Source organism: Cydia pomonella, chromosome 22, assembly GCF_033807575.1.
Source record: "Cydia pomonella isolate Wapato2018A chromosome 22, ilCydPomo1, whole genome shotgun sequence".
NCBI lineage: Eukaryota > Metazoa > Arthropoda > Insecta > Lepidoptera > Tortricidae > Cydia > Cydia pomonella.
Genome location: NC_084724.1, coordinates 2684192 through 2707561, shown reverse-complemented (window position 1 = coordinate 2707561; position 23370 = coordinate 2684192). Strand labels below are relative to the sequence as shown.

The window sequence follows — 23370 nt, the reverse complement described above, 5'->3', positions numbered from 1 at the left end:
TTTGACTGTACACTACCCCTTTTTTTTCTCAAAAATGGGCTCTTTCGCCGTCCAGGCTAGTCGTCTTTGGAATTCACTCCTTCTAAATATTAGACAAGCTTCAAGGTTTTCCTTCAAGTGGATGTTACGTAAGCATTTGCTAAAAAAAGAATTCGAATAATATCCATCATTATTATATTTATAGTATGTATTTTATAAATATGTATGTGGTAGTTTATATATTGTTATTATTTATTTATGTAGTTTGTAAGTAGGTATAGTTTGCTTTTTTATTCATTCAATATATTTCTTTCTCTGCACCACTTCTAGGTATCTCTGTTTGGCCCTATGGTTGACTGGTAGAGAATTCCATTTAGCATTAAGTCCGCCATTTTATACATTATTGTATATATTTTATGCAATAAAGTTTAAATAAATAAATATATTACTATCCGTCAGAATCACGATCTCTTTCGAAGAAAACTGTATCTCAAATCATCCACACATTTTTCGTTCCTTAAATTCCATTACCGTCATACAACTACGAAAAAAGATTACGGAATGGAAATACAAAATACAAAAAAAAAACAATTTTCATTTCGTTACCAGGCATAGATGAAATATAGGATAAACACAAGTCGGTTTCACTTACAAATAATACAAATTGGTTAACAGGAGCCCTCACACTAGGTTAAGCCTGTGTCGTGAGGACTCTAGGAAATACCAGGATATTGATCAATAAGTTGATGGAAAAAATACAGATAGAAAGTCAGATAACAACCAAAACCCAGTAATTACAACCATAATTTGGAAATTATTAAATAATCATTATTACCACACAAGGAACCCTAAAACGAATTCTTGGAAAGGTCTTACATTGAGTAAAAGTAAAAAAAAAGCGGCCAAGTGCGAGTCGGACTCGCCCATGAAGGGTTCCTTTATGACGTATTAAAAAAAAACTACTTAAACTACTAGATCTCGTTCAACATTTTACCACTTTGGACACACATTTTACCACTTTGGTAGTGTCTCTCGCGCAAACTATTCACTTTAGAAAAAAATTATATTAGGAACCTAAATATCATTTTGAAGACCTATCCATATGATACCCCACACGTATGGGTTTGATGAAAAAATATTTTTTGAGTTTCAGTTCTAAGTATGGGGAACCCCCAAACTTTATTGTTTTTTTTTTCTATTTTTGTGTGAAAATCTTAATGCGGTTCATAGAATACATCCACTTACTAAGTTTGAACAGTACAGCTCTTATAGTTTCGGAAAAAAGTGGCTGTGACAGAATCGGACAGACAGACGGACATGACGAATCTATAGGGGTTCCGTTTTTTGCCAATTGGCTACGGAACCCTAAAAAGGTTACTTGTGCATTATTTAAAGTTGTTCGCGACGAAGGTACAAATACCTGGCAGCTTGTAACTCTCTCGCTCGAAACATTTTCTAAAATTAATTATGCTGTTGTGGTAAAGAGTAAATTTAAAATATTCTATCAGAATCTTTTGATACCGTCTTTTGATACGTCTCGTGTAAGTTTGTGGTTTTATCAAAAATACACGCAGTATAAGTCGAAAAAACAACACTATGCGTTTGTATAATTGCCTCTCCAATACGAATTTTAAATTTGTTTCACCCCTTTTTAGGGTTCCGTAGTCAACTAGGAACCCTTATAGTTTCGCCATGTCCATCTGTCTGTCTGTCTGTCTGTCCGAGGCATTGCTCAGTGGTCGTTAGTGCTAGAAAGCTGGAATTTGGCATGGATAAAGCAATAAAGCCGACAAAGTCGTACAATAAAATCTAAAAAAATTTTTTTTAGGGTACCTCCCCTTTACGTAAAGTGGGGGTGAATTTTTTTATTGCTTCAGCATTACAGTGTGGCGTATCTTTGGAAAGGTCCTGCAAAACTAATAGGGGTCTTCAACAAACATTTTTTTATAAAATGAATATGTTCGGAGATAATCGCTCCGAAAGAAAAAAATATGTGTCCCCCCCTCTAACTTTTGAACCATAGGTCCAAAAAATATGAAAAAAAATCGTGGAAGTAGAGCTTAAGAGAGACATTATATGAAAACTATAGCGGACATGATCTGTTTAGCTGTTTTTGAGTTATTACAAAAAGTTTACCTTTCATAGTAAAAAGACGTACCTCCACAGTTCATCCCTTGGTTAACAATCTACTATACTTTAAGCTCCATTTTAGCTTATTGTGACGGAAAAGTAACTACGGAACCCTACTCTGAGCATGGCCCGACATGCTCTTGGCCAATTTTTTTATGATAGAGGAGGCAAACGAGCGGAAGGATCACCTGACGGTAAGCGATCACAGGGGTTGTAAGTGCGTTGCCGGCCTTTAAAATGGGAGTACGCTCTTTTTTTGAAGATTTGACAAGGAAGGCGACAGTTCATTCCCCAGTTTAGCTGTGCGAGGCAGAAAGTTCCTGGAGAAACGCACAGTTGAGGACTGCCAACCATCTAAGTGGTGAGGATGGAAATGTTGTCGCGTAGGGCGAAGGCGAAAAGAAGCGGCAGGGATTAATCCGAACAATTCCTCGGAGCACCTCTGTAACTAGAAACCTCTTTAAGGCCAACCCTTCCTTAACGCTAATGACCTTCGATCTGTATCCCTTAGTTTTCTAAGTTTTTTGTAGCTTATCATATTAACAGCAGAAGGCTGTAATCAATATAGTATACCATATTTACTTCAAAGTTCACCGTCTTCGAGATAATTGCAATCAAAATTGAACAATTTTAAGCCAAAAAACAAACAACTTTTGTGTTCATTATTTTATAATTAAAATCTCTGACCAAGTTTCAGAGACGTCAAAAACGAACCCAAATTTACATTTCGTACATGTAAAATCTTTCACAGCAATCTAGTAATGAAAAAAGTGATTTTTTAGACATTGTTTAAAAATATATATAAAAAAACAAGTGTTCATTTCTTTCAAAATCCGGCGGACAAGAATGGAGATAAAAGATTGAAAACCCGATAGCCGTTTGTCTTATAATTCTATCTATAGTGCAAATGTAGGAGGAACGACTCAAAACTAGTCAAAAATCGATGAAAACCGCGATCCCCTTAAGAAGCAAAAACCTTACACGACCTCTCTAAGTAAGACAAAAACTTGACAGCACGAAATTTGGCGTTTTATTTGAGATTTGTGCTGTCGAGGTTCTACTGTAATCTGTACCATCAGCCGTAAAAGTTTATAGCGAGTTTATCAATGAATTCATTCATAATTTATACGTGCATTTTTGCAGCTCACTGTACATACCTACCTACAGTATTTAAATAAATACTATAGGGACATTCTTACACAAATTGACTAACTCCCACGGTAAGCCAAGAAGGCATGTGTTGTGGGTACTCAGACAACGATATGTATAATATACAAATACTTAAAGACATAGAAAACATCCATGACTCAGGAACAAATATCTGTGCTCATCACACAAATGCCCTTACCGGGATTCAAACCCAGGACCATCGGCTTCACAGGCAGGGTCACCCACTAGGCCAGACCGGTCGTCAGTACTTATATTTGTCAGAAAAGTATTGAACTCAAGAAACAATTACTATTTATAAATAAACTTCGTAAAAACAAGTTTCAAAATAATATTAATAAGCGTCATGTTACTCAATGTGTAGGTAGTAGGTATTATTTTGTAATTAAAATCAATGTCATGTCATGTCATGCTTCAATGTTCGTATGACATTACGATAATATCATCTATATCACATATATCTATAGAATACATCTCCATGTGTGGCTCAATGTGGGTACTCTAATTTTTGATTAGCTTACAAAAGTAGGACATCACATGTCATACTTATACTAAAGGCCGATCTACACTAGACGCGTTGTATTGTTATTTTGTAAGTTGCTAGCAAAAAAATAATGTAATCGATGAACCCGATCAAAAAAAATGCTCGTTTTAAGAAGCAATTTCCATATTTTTAGTTTTGTGGAAAAATTGTTAAATATTTTTAAGTTGTGTTTTAGATCTATGTTCGTGTTTTTTTTCTATAGATCAAAAGTCACGATATCAGCACCCCTAGTGTAAATTTAATCGACATCATAACGTGACGAACGCGTTTGCGTTAAGTCTCATTTTGTATAGGATTTTGAGTTTCCAAAACGTCCCGCTCTTTCTAAATCCAATACAAAATGAGACTAAACGCAAACGCGCACGTCACGTTTCGAAATCGAATTTATGTATTTACACTAGGGATACTGGTGTTGTATCGATGAAGTTACATTGAAAAGGCTCAAGATTGGTTTTCATATTTTTTGGTAACCGTATTTATTTATTTTTATTGCACAAAATAGAAAAATGGCCATCTTAATGCGTAAAGGCATACCCTACCAGTCAACTATAGGGCTAAACAGGAATGTAAAAAAAATGCAAGACCAAAAAGTAAGAAATTGTAATTTAAATATATTGCAAACAACTGAAAAATATAATAAACTATATAATATATAGTACACAAGAGGAGTGGTGGCCGCTTTCAGACGAAAGGAGTGCCTGACGTCCGTTGGCTCGTTGGGTGGACGACATTCGGAAGACTGCGGGTCACTTCTGGATGAGACTGGCTCGGGACCGGGATAAGTGGCGTACTAGAAGAGAGGCCTATGCTCAGCAGTGGGCTATAAAAGGCTGATATGATGATGATGATGATAGTACACAAATAAAAATATTATAATATACCTATATAACTAATAAACTACTACATATTTCCCCGTACTATGACGATTTTTCAATAAGTTTGCCGTCTAAACCGTCTGCACTTTAAAAGTGGACGTAATGCCACAAAAAGGAAACAAACATTAGAAGCATTAGAACGAAACAAAAGATATAGCACGCCGCGTGAAACTTACGATGGAAGATTTGGCCACAGCGCGGGTGTTTACCTTTTTACTCAATTATTCTTAAAATGCTCCTCCTCTCCTCCTCTATCCTCTTCTCCTCCTAATCTCCTTCTCCTACTACTCCTCTGGAGTTGCCGGCGTCCATAGGCTACGGTAACCGCTTACCACCAGACGGGCTGTATGCTTCTTTGCCACCGACGTATAAATATACTTAGTCTGTTTTAAATTTTGCTTGTTAAGTCCCTAGAATTCATCTGTCTGCTCTATTTGAATTTTACACCAGCATCTTTACTATAAGAGAAACCTGGAGACTCAGCAGGAACCAGGAGATTGAGGATCTTGTGTTGGAGAAACGAAAGTCGCCATACAGACAGAGAGACATAGACTGGATGGGATAAGATCGTGTCTAGAGGGCGTATTCTGGAGTTCCAAATGGCCGAAGACCGTCTGGACGCCCTAGGTACCGCTGCAAAGACGGAGTGCAAAAAGACCTTAACGAACTCGGCGCCGTCGACTGGACAGAAACGGCTTTGGTTGGACAGAGAAGCAGAGTCTTTGGTGTCGGAGGCCAAGATCCACTTCGGGTCGCTACGCCACAGCAGTATCTATACTGTAAGTATAATACCTATAACTATGTACATATACATGTAAGCCTTGTCAAACCCATCAAAGCGAGCAAGCGTGACGCACAACAACCAATTATTCTAATACCTCCATTTGACAACCACACAAAAACACATCCTGCTCATAATTGGACTCGTGGTTATCTCATTGTTAGTTCGATAAGTAAATTTTACTTATTAACAAATGTAAAGTCTAGATATACAGTCGCCATCAGATATATCAGAGCGGCCGAGGTGTTCGAAAATATCTGAACACGCACTCTAGCGTATTAAATATTTTATAACGGGTCACTCACGTATTTTAAGTCGAAAACGCTCGACATGTTTCACTCCGTACCGAGGAGTGTCGTCAGGAGCTTGCGTTGACGGACCGGCGCTGACTGCGGGCCGCAGCCCTCCGCGCCCTATGACGCACTCTAGCGCCTTAACAATAGAGGTGTGTTTGCATATTTTTGAGCACTTTGGCCGCTCCGATATATCAATATATCTGATGGCGACTTGTCAGCAAAACCAACGTTGACTAAAAGTGATAAAAAAAATCGTAAAATATGTAATTAAAATTTTCTTATTATATAAAAACACATAAACAAGCTACCTAATGCAATATTTTATTTTATCATGATTTGATATTTTATAACTTGTTTAAGATCAGTCACCCAGGAGACAAAGGTGTCCCACACTTTTGTATGAAAATAAGGGTTCGTCAACTGGGTCACGAATTTTTTTTACTAAAAATTTGACGTATTTTTATTTCTGCCGGATCTGGCATATATATATATAAAATCTTGTTTCATTTTGACCATGTTGAACTGAAACTTACAAAAATTGAACTAATAATGATAAAGGGAAATTCTTGCAAAAGACCCGGACCCGGGTACGTCCTTAAACCAGGGATCGGAAACCGGTATTTTTTGTATGGGAACGAAAACGGTATTTTTTCGTTCTTTGTTAATTATTTCATTTCTAATTGGGCAATCTAATAATACGAAGTCGTTATCTAAAAACACAACCGAGTCCTATATTTGGAGTATAAAATAAACCGAAATATATGTTTATTTCAAAGTTTTTCCAAAAAACCGGTTACGATCCCTGCCTTAAACTACGTCCAAAAGAAAGGTATGGGCATTGTGAATGTCATCTCGCTTTGTGTGGTAGGGCACAGCATAGCGGATGTTATTCCAGATCTAGAGCAGAGCCCAACTGGGGAAGTACCTCCACCTTACAGAAAACCGCAGCCAAATAACACTAGACCCTACTCATAGTGTTGTATTCCTGCCGGTGAGTAAGGTTGCCAGAGCTCGACGAGGGTGCAGAGTGTTAGGGTCGCCAATGCGCATGTAACACCTCTGGACTATTGAGACTGCTTACCATCAGGCGGGCCGTATGCTTGTTTGCCAGCGACGTAGTATAAAAAAAGAGAAGAAAAAGTTGATTCACCAAAATATCAAAAGTGCGACCACAAATCGAAATGATGTGAAGAGTCGTTGGAAGTACTAAATGCAACAACATCTAAACAATTTATAAATACGAGTACATCGCTTGTTTACGATTCGAAATATTCATAACAATAATATGTGCGAAATAATAAACGTCTCGGATAGAGTCATTATAATCGACATTTGCACCGGCGCGGGCGCAATAACTACGATTTATTAAAAAAAGAAACCGCTTAACGGATAGTTAGGCTGTAATGCTCCGATTATAGTTTCATCTAGGGCTGCCACGCATATAAATACAGTTTTAATATACCTATCGCAGGAAAACGGATCATCTTTGATGTTTTTTCTTTAAAAGTTTTTTTTTTGCTCTTTAGTATATTTTTGTTATTCGCTCCGTGCATGACTGTGGCGCCGCCCTAGTGGGTGTGGGACAGTATAGTTTATTTGACAGTTGGCAACTGCCAAATAGCATGAAGTTCAGAAGGATCGTTCCACAAAAGATCATTTTTAGGGTTCCGTAGCCAAATGGCAAAAAACGGAACCCTTATAGATTCGTCATGTCCGTTTGTCTGTCCGATTATGTCACAGCCACTTTTTCATTTTCACCACGTCGTGCGTTTGTGTGGCTTATATTTCTCCCAGCACCAACTTCGTATATAGCCAATTAAAGCTAGTTCAAAAAAACCGTCATAAGCAAGGCTCGGAAAAGTCAGACACAGGTTCAATATCCAAACCGTTACTTACGCAAACGTCGCAAACCGTACCGTTACCGTACTTGGCGCAAAACCTTTTAATTTCGGTTTCGTTATTTTTAAACCGGTTTTTAGGAGAACATTTCAATAAAGTTCTTGACAGATTAACTGATTTAAAACAATAAAAACCGGTTTTTTTCTATGTCACTGTCCTTGTTTCAGCGGCACGCCACCAGGCTGGCTGGCCGTATTGTCGCTCGTCAAATAAACCGGTTCATTTAGGTTACAATAAAGTTCTTAAAACGTTCACGTTCTTATGAAAGTCTGGAGTAAAACCGGGTTAAACCGATATTTACCGCTATTTGTAAACCAGTTTCGAGCCTTACTCATAAGAAATCTAATTATTTATAAAAAAAACTCTTCGGCGACAGCCCTACTGTATAATATTAAAGTCACGCTCAATCCGATTATAAGTTCGAGTAACCTTGCTCGTCTAATCATTGTTTTTACGCCCAAGAGAGGAAAACAGCTCTTACGCAACCAGTTTTTATTTGTATTTGAATAACGGCCATCAAATAGACTTAGCGGAAATTGTGCTCAGAAATATCAGAACAGGGATATAGTCTACGCATTTGAGCATGTTTTTAAGTTTACAGCAAATAGTTTTGAACGTAATCTATAGACTTAGTTTGTCTCTAGAATTACTATATGTAGATTACGTTCAAAACTATTGGATAAGTTGGCAGCGGTTTTGGCAGTGCAAGTGCTATTTCAAACGTCTATGAAATTATGACGTTTACTTAACACACTTGCACAGGCTGGACTGTCAAAATCGCTGCCAACTTAGCTTGGTCTGACTCTAGCAAATTAAAAACTATGTTAACTGACCAAAAATTTGATTTTAACAAAATCCTCAGATCTCTGTTATTCAAAATAAGTCATCATTCATCAATGTCTCTTCTCTTCTACCTACTCTGATTCTGACCTTCCATGTCGTTCCAGAAAAGCAGTATATACCATCTCCGTCAAACAAATGCTTGCGTGATGTAGGAAATGCTCTGCACGGAACAGCGACATCTATTCGAATTCGAATATCGATACCGTCTCAATCGCTCTTGCTAGGTGGAGTAGGTGGTTGCAAAGAAAAACATTGTTATATTTAGCTAGGCAGTGACATCAAATAAAATTCCATGTTTTTTTCTTTCTCTAATCGAATCTTCAAAAAATGAGCAATTACATAAACCTTATATACCATCTCCGTAAAACAAACGCTTGCGCGATGTAGGGATCACTACGCAAGTAACAGCGGCATCTACCGGAAAATTGGGTAAACTCATTCCCTGAGGCGTGAAGACATTGAGATTAAAACATCGTCTCCGACTTTATCACTCATACTGTGCTTATGATATGACCGATAGAGATGCAGTTAGATTGAGTTCCAATGTTTCCTAGGTTGTTGTAAGGTAGTTATTAGAATTAGCTATACTGTGACGTCACGGCATTGTTATGTAAACCGGTCAAACAATGCTGTTCCTGGCCTTCGCTCGTTATCGAGAGGTATTCAGATCTTACAGATATTACTTAGGTGCTAGCATGCCTGTATAAATTAGACTCTAAACTAAATTTGCACGGGTTTCAAGAACAAAGTGAGGATATGTCATTATCAACGTCATTATTCCATAGAAATTTGACGTATTTAAACGATGGCAATGTCATATTTTGTCATCAATTCATCATATATATAAAGCTTGATCTGACTTAAAGCGTAGGCAAATATTGGATTTTTTGGGCGATTTAATAGATACATTACCTAAGTAGGCACTTATATTGGGGAAAGTTAGTTTCTAAGTTATGTGCAACGGCGTTTTCCCAGATAGAAGCACACACCGTATCTTCTGAATACAGTTTTTCATATCAGTCAAATATTGACCGGTTTTCAATGCAATCAAAAAACTTCTACAGTCTGCTCTACAAACGAGCTGATTAGATCAGATAGCAGCAATAAGCCGTACAAGCAACAATTATCCAATTTAGCTTTCACTACAACGCCACACGCCATGTCGCAAAAACAACAATACACGCCAAAAAACATATTTTTTCACACCAACTTACAAAATACGCCCGACAAATAACTAAAACTCATCTGTCGTTGCAAATTATTTCTTACGTCTATTGGTTTTAAAATGCGGCGGCTTCGAATTTCAACAAACCAACGTTTTTCTCTCATGCACGACAAAGTTTCAAATGCGTTCGCGAAACCGTTTACTCTTCATTCTTTATTCAAAATTAAACCTTAACTTTATTTGTAAAAGAGTGTAGAGTTTGTCAATTTTCATTAACACAGCGGTATTATCATATTTTCCACGCGTTTTACAAACTTATCAAGTTCGGTTCAATAATTAGTTTCCGCTCATTTATTGTTCAAAATTTGTCCTTATAAGTACTGTTTCAAGGGTCAATTGATATTGTGCTGTACTTTTAGTAGCTGTATGATCATTTTCACGTTTTTATGAGTTTTCCTTACATGTACGTAGTTAACCTTGGCATTGAGGCAAATGTGATTGTTTGCGTTTTAACATTGGTTTGTACTTTGAGATGTTATGTTAAGATGTCTAATGTTAAATTTAATTACGTAATTATACCTACCTATTATTCTTATGCTAACTGAAGAAAAGCTTAGCATAAATTGTCTGTCATAAAATAATGAAATTCAACTGAAGTTAATTACGAATCTTCAAAAATGCCGATATAGCTTTTCTTGTTTTCTAGTTTGTTGTCTTTAATACGACATTCTAAGTTACTGACAAAAAAAAGAAATACCGAAACAATCTTTCAACCAATTTTAACTTTTAGGGGATGAGTTTCCAAAAACACAGAAATCAGCGTTGTTTTCTATTATTGGTCCTTTTACGACATTTCAAGTTCACTATTAAAAAAAAACAAATTTTCAGATGCAAACTTTCAACCCTTTTTTTCACCAACTCAGGGGATGAATACGAACCTTCAACCCCTTTTAACTCCCATTGAAAATATATTTCCATAAACGCTGAAATTACGATTCATAAAAAAACGCACACAAACAGAAATAATCGGTATGACCGCTGACGGGGGCTTCAACGTGTCTTAAATTAACGGATGTGTCTATCCGATATTCCGGATGTCGGATGCCCTTATGGAAAAGACAGATCATAGATCTTGTGGCATAAAGTCCGCCTTTTTATGTTATCATTTTTATTTTGTGTGAAAAATACTTATGTTATACATTTTACTTCCGATATCCGATATCGGATCAGACAATGTGAAAACGCTCTTAGGCGTGAATTATACACAGACGGCGTATGAGGCGCGGCGCAGGCGTGGCGCAAGCGTGGTGCAGGCATGATGTCGTTACAAAACGTTTTCATACAAAATGTACGTAGCGGCATTAAGGATGAGTCATGGTTGACCGGCCCGTATCCGGGTCGAGGCGTCCGACACGTCATTTTTTATGACGGATGATCGGTGATCACGTGCTGCTTTCCATAGAAAACAAAGCGCCGGAAGCTCCGGCCCGGCCCCGGCCCGGATAACGCGAGCCGTCAATTTTTTTATATAGTCGTGGTATTAAAAAAAATGGACGGCTCGCTCGGTGGCAAACAAGCATACGGCCCGCCTGATGGTAAGCAGTCACCGCAGCCCATGTACGCCTGCAACTCCAGAGGTTGGAGGTTAAACATGCGCGTTGCCGACCCTTTAACAACGTGTACACTCCACACATTATGCCTGCGCCACGCCTGCGCTGCGCCTTCACCGTACACCGTCTGTGCATAAATTGTATAATTCACGCCTTAGATGATGGATTTGACTGTACCAGCCTATAGTCTGTATCTTTAGGTATTTAAAAAAAGGTAAACAAAATCTACCCTCAAATGGCTCCTTAAGGCAGTTGAGGGTAGATGAAAACATTACATGATCAAATAAAGTAGGTTTAAAGACAGGTCGTTCAGTGACAGATCCAGGCGGTTTTGTATTTGGTTTTGTTTGCTTACCTTTTTTTAAATACCTAAAGATACAGACTATAATTCACTTATCGAACACATCGTGTACATATTTTTCCCACTTTATCATCTATTCGCCATTTTGCGGCGACCCCGTGGCGTTCTTGGCCCGCATGCCTACCACGCTCCGCTGCAAGGACGGCGCTTATGTCAATTATGTAAGGGAATTAGCATCGTGCTAGCGACGTCTGACCGTAGGTGTTCTGAAGTAGGGCTTCCAAATACCGGACTTCTCACAATACCGGTATTAATACCTTCTATGTATTTAAGTATTTATAAATATTTATATATTATATATATCGTTGTCTAAGTACCCTCAATACAAGCCTTATTGAGATTACTGTGGGACTTAGTCAATTTGTGTAATAATGTCCTATAATATTTAATAATATTTAATACCGAAACTGTCTTCATCAATACCGGGATCCCGGGATCCGTATTGAATACGAATCGCTTAAAAAATTATACTTTTATTAAAAAGGGAAGTAAAAAGGCTCACTGTAAAACCAGATATATCCTAAGTAAAAGCTTTTAATGAAACGATAAAGGCCCATCCAGACGGGAACAATTTTTCGCCAATCTAATTAAATCAGGTCTGGATTCAAAAATCAAATTGGCTCGCCCATTCCACTTTATTCGATTGTAAGATTATGATCGATCAAATGGAGGCGCGAACGCAAGAATACCAATTTTCGACGTTAGTATGCACATTTGGGGACATTTCTTTAAACTACCAGCCCTTAGAAATCACCATATATCTTAAATTGGTTATTAAATTGTGTACGTGTGGACGCTGGATAAGATTGACGCCAATTTCTTTTTTGATCAAATTGGTCAATTTCATCATCCCGTCTGGACTGGCCTTAAACAATCAATGTCGCCATCTGCAATAATTTTATTTCACACTCCAGGTTGGCAATAACTGTATCTAAGTTGTTCAACCAGCCAACTTTTCTTCAAATTTCCGCTAAAATTGGTTTGCAATAAATAAAAAAATAAAAATAAAAATAGCCTTTATTCTACCATAATTACTTAATTAGTTTTTTTTTTTACATTTCCTTTGCATGCATGATATTTGATTTAACATTTTGTTGCAATACTACTTACTTAATCAGAAAACTTCAGGATTAATCCACCAAAGACATCCACCAAACATTTATATTACGTAGGTAACGATCTTGTTTCAATAATTAAATGAGGGCTAGATGCCAGATGATGCCAGTTAGATGCGTGTGATGCGTAGTAAGCTTCTTGATACAGCCGAATGTGACCATTCTAATGGATATTAAGGATTTATACTGCACATTTCCCTTGTTTGTGAAAATACCGGGATCCCGGTATTGCATTTAAAAATACCGGTAATAAAAAATACTTTCAAAAAGACAGGAACCCGGGATTTCGGTATTGGAAGCCCTATTTTGAAGTAAACACTAACTAGTTAGATCTCTACAGTCGCGATCAAATATATCGGAACAGCTGTGGAGTTCACAAATATCTAAAGCGAAATATGTCGAGCAATCTTCAATGTAAAATGTGTTAGTGACCCATTTTGTTTTTAGTATGTCTGTGTCTAACTGAAGTTTTATTATTAAAATGGTAACTTTAATGTATACATCGCAATCTACCAGAGTTGCCCGGGGCATCGTCCCCAGGACGCTTGCCGCATTTCCCCGTCGGATTGCCAGACTTAGCCGCTGAGCGAAATATTTCCCCGCACGAAGGTCGCCAGACACCCAGATAAGCTTATGAGAATTTTCACAACTTGTTTGGTGTCTGACGACCAACTTTAATTATCCAAAACAAACACACAAACAGTGTACAGGCACATCTAAAAAAATAGATACGAAAGAAGCGCCAAAAACATGTATACAAGCCGTTATTGCCCAATGCCCACTTATTAAGGTAGTGTATACATATTTTTGGCACTTTGTTCGTATCAATATTTTCCGACGTGAACGTACAGCCCGTACAATAAACGAATATGTAAGGTTTGTTCATATATACTTTAATCAGTGGAAAATCAGGTGCCCTAACGGAAGATTACTGGAAGTCATTAATTTACGTTGACCGTCGCATAAGCGAATGCATTTAGAGACCACTTAACACGTGTCGCCTTCTCGAGTGTAATTATTATACATATGTATGTATCTATGTTTGACGACCAGTTTGGCCGAGTGGGTAGTGACCCTGCCTACGAAGCCGATGGTCCCGGGTTCAAATTCTGGTAAGGGCATTTATTCGTGTGATGAGCATGGATATTTGTTCCTGAGTCATGGGTGTTTTCTATGTATTTAAGTATTTATAAATATTTATATATTATATATATCGTTGTCTAAGTACCCTCAACACAAGCCTTATTGAGCTTACTGTGGGACTTAGTCAATTTGTGTAATAATGTCCTATAATATTTATTTATTTATTTATTTATTATTTATTTATTTATTTATCTATGTACGCGCTTGGTGTATAAGGTACTGTTACACATGCTCTAAAATAGCATGCTAAAAAGCGTGCTACTGAGTATGCTCAATACGAGCATGCTTATGGGCAGTTTACATTTGCTAGGAATGAGCATGCTAGTTTTAACATTTTCTACTTCTATACTAGCATGCTCAATAAGCAAACCTGTTCACACGCGCTAAAAGCACGCCCCCTCCACCCGCGCTGCAGGTAGCATTACCAAAAATCGCACGACCGTTGATTTTTGAGTAAACTCAAAATGAGCATGCTCATTATTAGCAATGTTTAGACACACATGCTACTAAGTAGCAATTGCTCAATAGTAGCATGCTTTCGTGCTAGTAATCAGCATGTGTAACAGTACCTTTAAAGTCGAAGAAATATTATAGACCGCAAGTCAGGAGCATATTTCGTCAGTCATCGCCTCCCGGCTGATACTTTGTCCGATGATAGTTTATATGCTGTTTTAAATAAAAAAACCGTCAGCCGTGTCGCGGTGGAAAGACCGTCAGCTGTATAATGAACATGTAAAAAATACGCGCCTTACCACTTTATGTCCGCAAAGTATGCGTAATGTGTGGGGTGCGTATGGGTGTGTGTGTCCGTTTATGGCGTTTCAGGCTTTTCACTTGATAAAATGCTACATGCAAAGCTTCATGATTTGTTATTGCTATCAGAAAAAAGGTAAAGCGCTTATTTTTTACATGTTCATGCGACCAGCTGACGTTCTTATCACCGCGATATAACCAGCTGACGATTTTTTAAATTAACATTAGCATCTGAACTATCATCTGAGGAAGTATCAAACGGAAGGCGATGACAAATTTTTTTTTACGTGTTTCGGTGGCTGCCATTCCTCATCCACCAACGGAGCGGCAGCGGTCACGGGTTCATCATACATACCCGTTAACCATGATACAAGTTTTCGCCCGGAATGCGATTTGTTATGGAAATCTGTTCCTGGCTCGCGGTCTATTATTTGCACCGACACCGATCCACCGATGAATGTTATCGCGAATGGCTCTTTTATAATATAATAATTCAGCCTATATACGTCCCACTGCTGGGCACAGGCCTCCTCTCATGTGCGAAGGGGTCGGGCTATAGTCCCCACGCTAGCCCAATGCGGATTGGGGACTTCAAATACACCTTTGAATTTCTTCGCAGATGTATGCAGGTTTCCTCACGATGTTTTCCTTCACCGAAAAGCTAGTGGTAAATATCAAATGATATTTCGTACATAAGTTCCGAAAAACTCATTGGTACGAGCCAGGATTTGAACCCGCGACCTCCGGATTGAAAGTCGGACGTCATATCCACTCGGCCACCACCGCTTTTTTACAATAGGATAATCAACCAATTAGCACCTCGGTTTGCTTAAAGTATACTTGAGCTAAACAATCTTGATCCCAGTAAATATTAATTTCTAAGTTTTATAGTCTGTTACGAGTATTAAAATATATATAATATATATTTATGTAAAGAAACATTAATCTCAATACCCCCCGGCCGAAAAACCAATAGTGGCCCGTGCGAAAGTTTCTGAGGTGCAACATTTATATACTACGTCGGTGGCAAACAAGCATACGGCCTGCCTGATGTTAAGCAGTCTCCGTAGCCTATGTACATGGCCCTCAGGTAAAAAAGTTTGGAGACCCCTGGTCTATATTATCATAATTCATAAGTTATTCCCGCTCTGTGGATGGACTTGTGGAGTTGTGGCAAATCACTTCACACTTATTTGTCCTTTTGTACTGTTTTCTGACCGATCAGTATAAATTATATTTCGTCAACAATAACAGAACTGTGGCGCCTTGGCGTGTATAGGATAGTGTTCGAACAAAACCTTTTTTGCCAGAACCGATACCAAAACCGAAAAATCGGTTTTGCTCTAGTTTCAGCCAAAAAAGCCAGCGTTTCGATCGATGGCGAAACGTGCTTTTTCGCCGAAACCTGCCGTAACCGAAAATAATAGGGCGGCGAAAATGATCCTTTCGTGCATTCTCGGCTGCGTTCGGCTCAGCATTGCTCCGAGCATTAGGTTTGGCACAACTTGAGGTCCCTCTGCGTGCACAACCACAGATATGATAATTATTTGAATTTTGACAACCCTTAATAGCCGACAGAGATAGTGCCATACATTAGAAAGGGACAGCATGATTCGTCCCTAAATCGCTGTCAAACTTCGGTTTTTTAGGAAGTGTCTTTTCTGTATGGTAGTAGTAAACAAAATCTACCCTCAAATGGCTCCTTAAGCCAGTTGAGGGTAGATGAAAACATTACATGATCAAATAATGTAGGTTAAAGTCAGGTCGTTCAGTGACAGATCCAGGCGGTTTTGTATTTGGTTGGTTAACCAATAAATTTTATAACTACCCAAAAATGTACAAATTGTTTCTTTACTTTTATTTTAATACCTAAAGATTCAGAGTATAGTTATCTGAGTGTAGGTAAAATTTATCTTTCCGTCTACATAATTACTGTGTTATTAATGTTAAAATTATAAGTTCCTGGTTGGCTTCATTAAACAAGACCGGTCGCAGTAATAGGGTTGTTTCCATCTACAAATTTTAGGGCAGAATTGTATCCCAATAAATTCTTTTGGATTATAAGAACATGTTAAACTACTTTTAGGGGGCCTGTAATGACCATATTTTTGTAAATATTAAATTTAAAATACCTTTTGGCACACGTCACGTGACCAAACTCGAAACGTCATTGAAGATTCTGATGACGTCACAACTCTCGGATTGACACTGTTGACAGTTAGGCGATAAACAACAAATGACAAATGTCAGTTGACAATTCGTATCTTCTACGTGCGTATGTAGTTATGAACCGTAAACTGTGACGTCACACAATTTTCAAACAGCGTTTTGGGCGCGAAAGCATCTGTCAAAATATATTTTGTAAATATATTTATAGCCGTTTTTGGTATAAAAGTTGAATTTTAGGGCAACTTTTAGTTAATATAGAACGTAATACGAGCGTATCAAAAAATTGGAAACAACCCTATTGTCCACCCACATTTTCGAATAAAATGCAACCATCAAGTACTAGTTAGGTACACTCAAATAATGTAATTTGTGTACCATTTCGTGCCTTGTCACTGTGACAAGGTACAAAATGGTACACAAATTAAATTCCTGGACCGTACCTAGGACATGTTTCTGAGAACCAGGATAGGATCTCCGAAACGTCTTACTGAACAGTCAGATCTGACGGACACCTTTTTACGTATATTCCCTTTTCACATCACCATTTCGGAAAAGGGCTGTTTCTTCCCTGCTAAAAGGGATCAAAGTGATATTTTTCTATTATAGAACAAAAGTTTTTACATTTCTGCATACATTTTTTTTTGTAAAATAATATTTTGAAACAATAATTTCCTCATAGGTGATGTGAATACTTGTGTCACGTGGTAGCAAAAATCCACCTTGGGCGTTAACATGTACTCAAATCCCTCACATCACTCATTCTCTTTTAGAATCCTTCGCTTCGTTCAGGATTCAATAAACGCCCTCGCCGTAAATATTTACTTTTGATCCCTCGTGTCACACTCTACGATTGTGTAGAGTGTTAAGAAACAGCGTACTCAAAAACCCAAAACATGATAGACATGTACTATTTTAGATATTATTTTAACCGAAAGTTAGTTTTTGCTCTAATTTCGACCGAAACCGAACCTTCGGCCCAAACATTTTTTTTAAAACTACGTCGGTGGCAAACAAGCATACGGCCCGCCTGATGGTAAGCAGTCTCCGTAGCCTATGTACACCTGCAACTCCAGAGGAGTTACATGCGCGTTGCCGACCCTAAACCCGCCCCCCCCCCTCGTTGAGCTCTGGCAACCTTACTCACCGGCAGGAACACAACACTATGAGTAGGGTCTAGTGTTATTTGGCTGCTGTTTTCATGATTTTTATGCCTGAATTTAATAACATATTTTTCGTGTAAATGAGTATACTTAAGTTTTTAGAAATCACTATGCCTAGTCTTAGTTTTAACATGTAAATTTTCTGATGCAAGTAAATTCTGTAATTCTTTATAAGAAATAAAGTTCTTTAAACATAAATCTGCCAATACTGAAATATAAATTTTGGTTACCTACTTCCAGAAAAACAGTTGCGGCGTGGTCCGACCGAAAGGTTTGGCAGTTTTATAACCGGCCATAACAGATTTTTCGGCTAAAACATGAGTTTTGTGCCGAAACCTGCCGAAATTGAAACCAAAACTTTGGACACTACCAATAAACCAAACCATTACTATTTGATGTTAATATCAGTGCGTCACGCTCGCATAAGTACTGCACACTAGAGTGAAAATCACAACAAATCTATAGTAAAATGTAGATAATTCCATTTCCATTAGATCTAGCTGGGTCGTTTCAAATTTTCCGTGAAACGAAACTAAACTGTTTTGGAAAATAGTTTCGAAAATAACTGCCATTTCTAAATATATGTACCTACATTTTTATTGTTAATAATATAATATCTAATGATACATTGAGTCGCTGGAATGTCAAATTGTCAACTTACCTAAGACTAATTTTTTTTTTATAAACTACCTACTTGTTTTGTGATTTAAATCATAAATATGTCTTAGTTGATTTTCTTTAAATTGATTAATTACCGTGTTGATAACTTATTAATAAATTGTTGTTTTTCTACTTTAATTTATCTATATTTTCTAATTAATCTTCCCTTTCGGTGATACATGGAATAAACTAACACAATTAAAATAGCTAGTTGTAATTAAAACAATAAATTAACCATTGAACGGTACAATATCGAGTAAAATTAGTAGCGGGTAGGCCTTTTCCATGTTCCAAGAATGTTATCTAAATTAACAAGTAAATCCACAATGACCAAAACCATTAACCCACCTTCGTTATCGGTCACAACGCCAACAAAAAATCAAAATCACTTCCCAAACACGCACATCACTATAAAAAAAACACGTTCGATTTTAAAATTCGTTTTGGCGCGAAACACTCAATCTTTTTAAATGCGGCCAGCGCTGCGCGCGGATCGCGAGGTACTGAGTTTTCAAAACTACGTTCTGTGCCGTTACTATGAAAATCGGTTTTAATGCATTTTCATGGTTGCAACGCTGTATTCACTATCCATTGCGTGTTTCCCTTGTACTTTTGTAACAAAATGTGACCTGGAGCAGTAATGGATTATTATAGGGTAAAAAGACCAGGCAGAATGTGTTTAAGAATGACAATAGATGGAAGATTGACTCACAGCCTTTAGTTGCGTCATTATTTTACTTGATTAAATGGCGGTTGCTTAAAAAGCAGTCAAATAAATAGCTTGGGGGCCATTGCAGCGGAACCTTTTGAGTTTATAAATATGTAATACTTACAAAATCGGGTTCAGAAAATACTTTAACATAAGTTCAACGAGGGGAACGCGAGACTTACTTTGGTAATAAAGTCACAGTCCGATTGGCCTATTTATTGTATATATATTATATTGATTGTTCAGAAACAAATAGCTAAAAAATACATTTTTTGACATTTAGATTTTATTCTAGAAAGTTTCTAGACTAGTATTTTTATACAATTTTGATGTTTGACGATCCTTTTGTGAAATTCTTATTATTAAGTTTATTATATCTATAATAACTCAATGTTTTTTTTAGAACAATAATAACTGCATCAATAAATTGCTCTGATATTTAGATTAAGATGATATTTATAAAATTTGACGATTTAAAAGTAATTAAAATAAAAAAAATATCACACAAATACTTTTTTTTTTATACTACGTCGGTGGCAAACAAGGATACGGCCCGCCTGATGGTAAGCAGCCTCCGTAGCCTATGTACGCCTGCAACTCCAGAGGAGTTACATGCGCGTAGCCGACCCCAAACCCGCCCCCCCTCATTGAGCTCTGGCAACCTTACTCACCGGCAGGAACACAACACTATGAGTAGGGTCTTGTGTTATTTGGCTGCTGTTTTCTGTAAGGTGGAGGTACTTCTCCAGTTGGGCTCTGCTCTAGATCTGGAATGACATCCACTGGCTGTGCCCTACCACGTAAAGCAAGATGACATTCACAATGCCCATACCTCACTTTTGGACGTAGTTTAAGGACGTACCCGGGTCCACATTCAATTTTTGGACAGTTTTTTCTCGATTTTGGCCACAGTAGCCTATGGAGACTAAACAAGCAACGCTAAGCTGTCCTCGTAGTCTATGGGTGTTGCTATATTACGGGTGTCACATGCGTGTTTCTGACTTATGAAGCAATTGTTTCTACTATGCAACCAAATGAATGTTGGCAGCAATGCACTAAATTTGAAACTGTATTTTGATTTTGTTTACTTGGCTATTAATCGCAGTAACGTTATAGAGATTTTAAAGCACAAGTGCTGTTATGAGGAATAGACAATATAGACTTTTCTTCAAGCCTTTTATATAATATATAAACAAATAAATATTATAGGACATTATTACACAAATTGACTAAGTCCCACAGTAAGCTCAATAAGGCTCGTGTTGAGGGTATATGTTCTTATATTCGTGTTCATGAATATATAGATGACAGATAACAGTAGAGGAGTAGGAAAATAAATAACATTTAGTCATTTTCTCTTATATTTATTTTTTTGTTTCCAATGGGACAGAATTTAATAACTTACATCTCACAAGCTCCTTGCGAGCCGTATACGCGATTTAAAATACGGAAGTACACAAAATCTTTAAGTAAAAAGATATGCGACGAATCTGATATGCATGAAATAGAATTTAGTTTTAACCGTTTTAGCCCAAGTTCATATTCTCCGTGGTTAATTAATTGTGATACTCGTAGTTTTAAACTTGTAAAATTATACAATATGTTTTAAATCATATGTTTTATGAATTACAATACTTACTTCGAAAATAAAAAGAGGTATATAATTGGGACATTAAGTAATTCGAAATATCAAGTGACTACATAAACTGAGAACGTGATGAAAATAATTCGATTAAAGGTGACAGTCCATTTCCAACTGCAGCTGCACTACCGTTGCGACACTACTGGTGCGACATTACTGCAGCGGCCGACTGCTGCTGTTTGCGGCGTGCAGTCGCGGCAGCGTTCGTCAGTTGATTGTCAAAGTCAATGAATAATGTCACTGTCAGACGTATAAATAAAATTACTAATTTACTTATTTGTATTTTTTACGAGAAGAAGTAAGTGACGATAATGCTACATGGTACACGAAAACGAAAAACAGTTTGCCTTTCTACAAAAGTCACATTCAGTCGAAGGCAGCTACGCAATATTATTAAAAAACCAGATATTGTTGGTGATCGTTTGTTTGCCGATTAAATGAATAACAATTTAACTTCAAATTGAAGAAATACAACCAAATTACTCGAATTAAATGAATGTAGAGGAGAAATATTTCTTCACTTAAGGTAAGTTAACATTTTGAAATTATCTTCCCCATCCTCTTGACTAAATGCGTGACCACCGCACACAGCAACCCGACGAGAGCGGGACTCATGTTGCTCGTGATGGATACGGTATGCGCACTTGATCCACTTGCATCACGTGATCCAGCCAAATCCAGCCGGTGGTGTCTGCACGTTTTTGGTGGCCTAGTACCGCCTGGATGTAGAAGTCTGCGATAAACGTCCCCTCAAAAAGCTAGGTAGGCTCTTTTATCCCGGGTTTACTTTATTTTTGCAAAGGGATTCGTGGGTTTCGGAGATGGCGATGCGACAAAATAAATTCTCCAATGCAGTCGTTCAGTGTTAGCAAAATATTACAGATTTATCTTTCTGAGTTTTCATATTAAACCAATCTTTCATTAGTTACCTAAAAGTAAATAATAAACGAATAAATTGATTTGTAAGAGCTATATGATGATGTGTTGTCTGAATAAATATAATTCTATTCTATTCTATTCTATTCTATTCTATAATTACGCAATTTACACTTAATATTGTCCAGTTTCCTATTTCAAACTAAAGCACAAATTTAAATCTTATAATCGCTCTTGTGTTGCAGGTGTCCATGGGCGACGGCACTCGTGGTCGTGGCAGATACAGTTTATGACTAGACCATATAAAACTTGATGGGCGAGACAAGAAATCCTTTATGAAGAAAGCTATTTACGTTAGGCAAGGGGCTGATAGAAAGAATATTTAATAAATTAATTGAAATAATAAATATTTTCCTCGTGATGGTGTGATAAAATAAATTCGTGTTGCGCTCTGTAGCAAAGTTTATTTAACCCTCATGCCTTGAAGTCCCCGCAACTGACAATACAATTTTATTTTAAAACCGCTGTCGCTTCTCTTGTGGTTCAATTTTGTAATTTTTCTTACGTTTGAGTATCCATATGCTACCATGAGGTGTTAAACAACAACTTTGCCTTTTGTATTTCTAGGTAATACAACTGAATTATTGCTTCTTTTATCTCAGAAATGGCTTTGAAATGACAAAGTGAGAAAGTGTCACGATATTATACACCGTGGGCTGGTAAAACCTGATAGATTTAAAGTTGTATTCTTAATCGCATTTAGAGGCTAAAATATCATACAAATTTTCTGTAATCGGTCTTCTTTCAGAGATAATGGCAATTCTTGCGAAAATTTGTTTCTGCAATAACTTTGTGAAAAACGCCTTTTTTGCTGCGGCGCTGCCTCTATGTGACTTGGTTTAGTCATACCTTCTGACAAACATTACTCAACTAAAAAGAACACTCGCAATTTTGATCTATAGATGAATTAAGAAAACTTTACTTCTTCGTTGTAATGTTTTTTTTTTCGCCAAGATGTAGAAAGAAATAACGTGCTGTGTGCAGAAAATAGCTTTTAAACCGGCTAAAAGAAAAAACAGAACATTTTTTTTCCGAATTTTACTAAACATTTTTTGATCAGGAATGCGTTTAAGATCTGTTGGATTTTACCAACCCACGGTGTATATAATATGCTATAACGACACTTTCACATTTTATCACGCCAAATTCACTGTGCCACGGTACTGTCAGCGAGAATTCAGTAATTAATCCTGTTAAATATAAGCATCACTGAAACTCCTAAGCACGCCTCCAACTCCAGAAGTGATACATGCGCGTTGCCGACCCTTTAAAAACCTGTACACTTCTTTTTTCAAGAACCCCTACTGTAGACCTTCAGAAAAACCTCGGCAGGGAGCTCATACTAAAGCCGGAGCGCCCGCGGGAGGAAATTCCTCTTAAGCCGCACAGTGCGCGACCATTGTTGCCACTAAAAAATGTAATCTACTGTGGTT

At 37.4% G+C, this 23370-nt stretch overlaps 1 protein-coding gene across 1 annotated transcript in view; it reads right to left on the bottom strand.

The window, feature by feature from the left end:
* The window catches only part of LOC133530459 (rhophilin-2-B), a 214470-nt gene extending 195326 nt beyond the window's left edge, over nt 1–19144 (bottom strand). The window contains exon 1 of the mRNA XM_061868371.1: nt 18999–19144. The gene's annotated coding sequence lies outside the window, so the exon portion shown is untranslated. The remainder of the gene's footprint in view (nt 1–18998) is intronic.
* Between the last annotated feature and the right edge of the window lie 4226 nt (nt 19145–23370).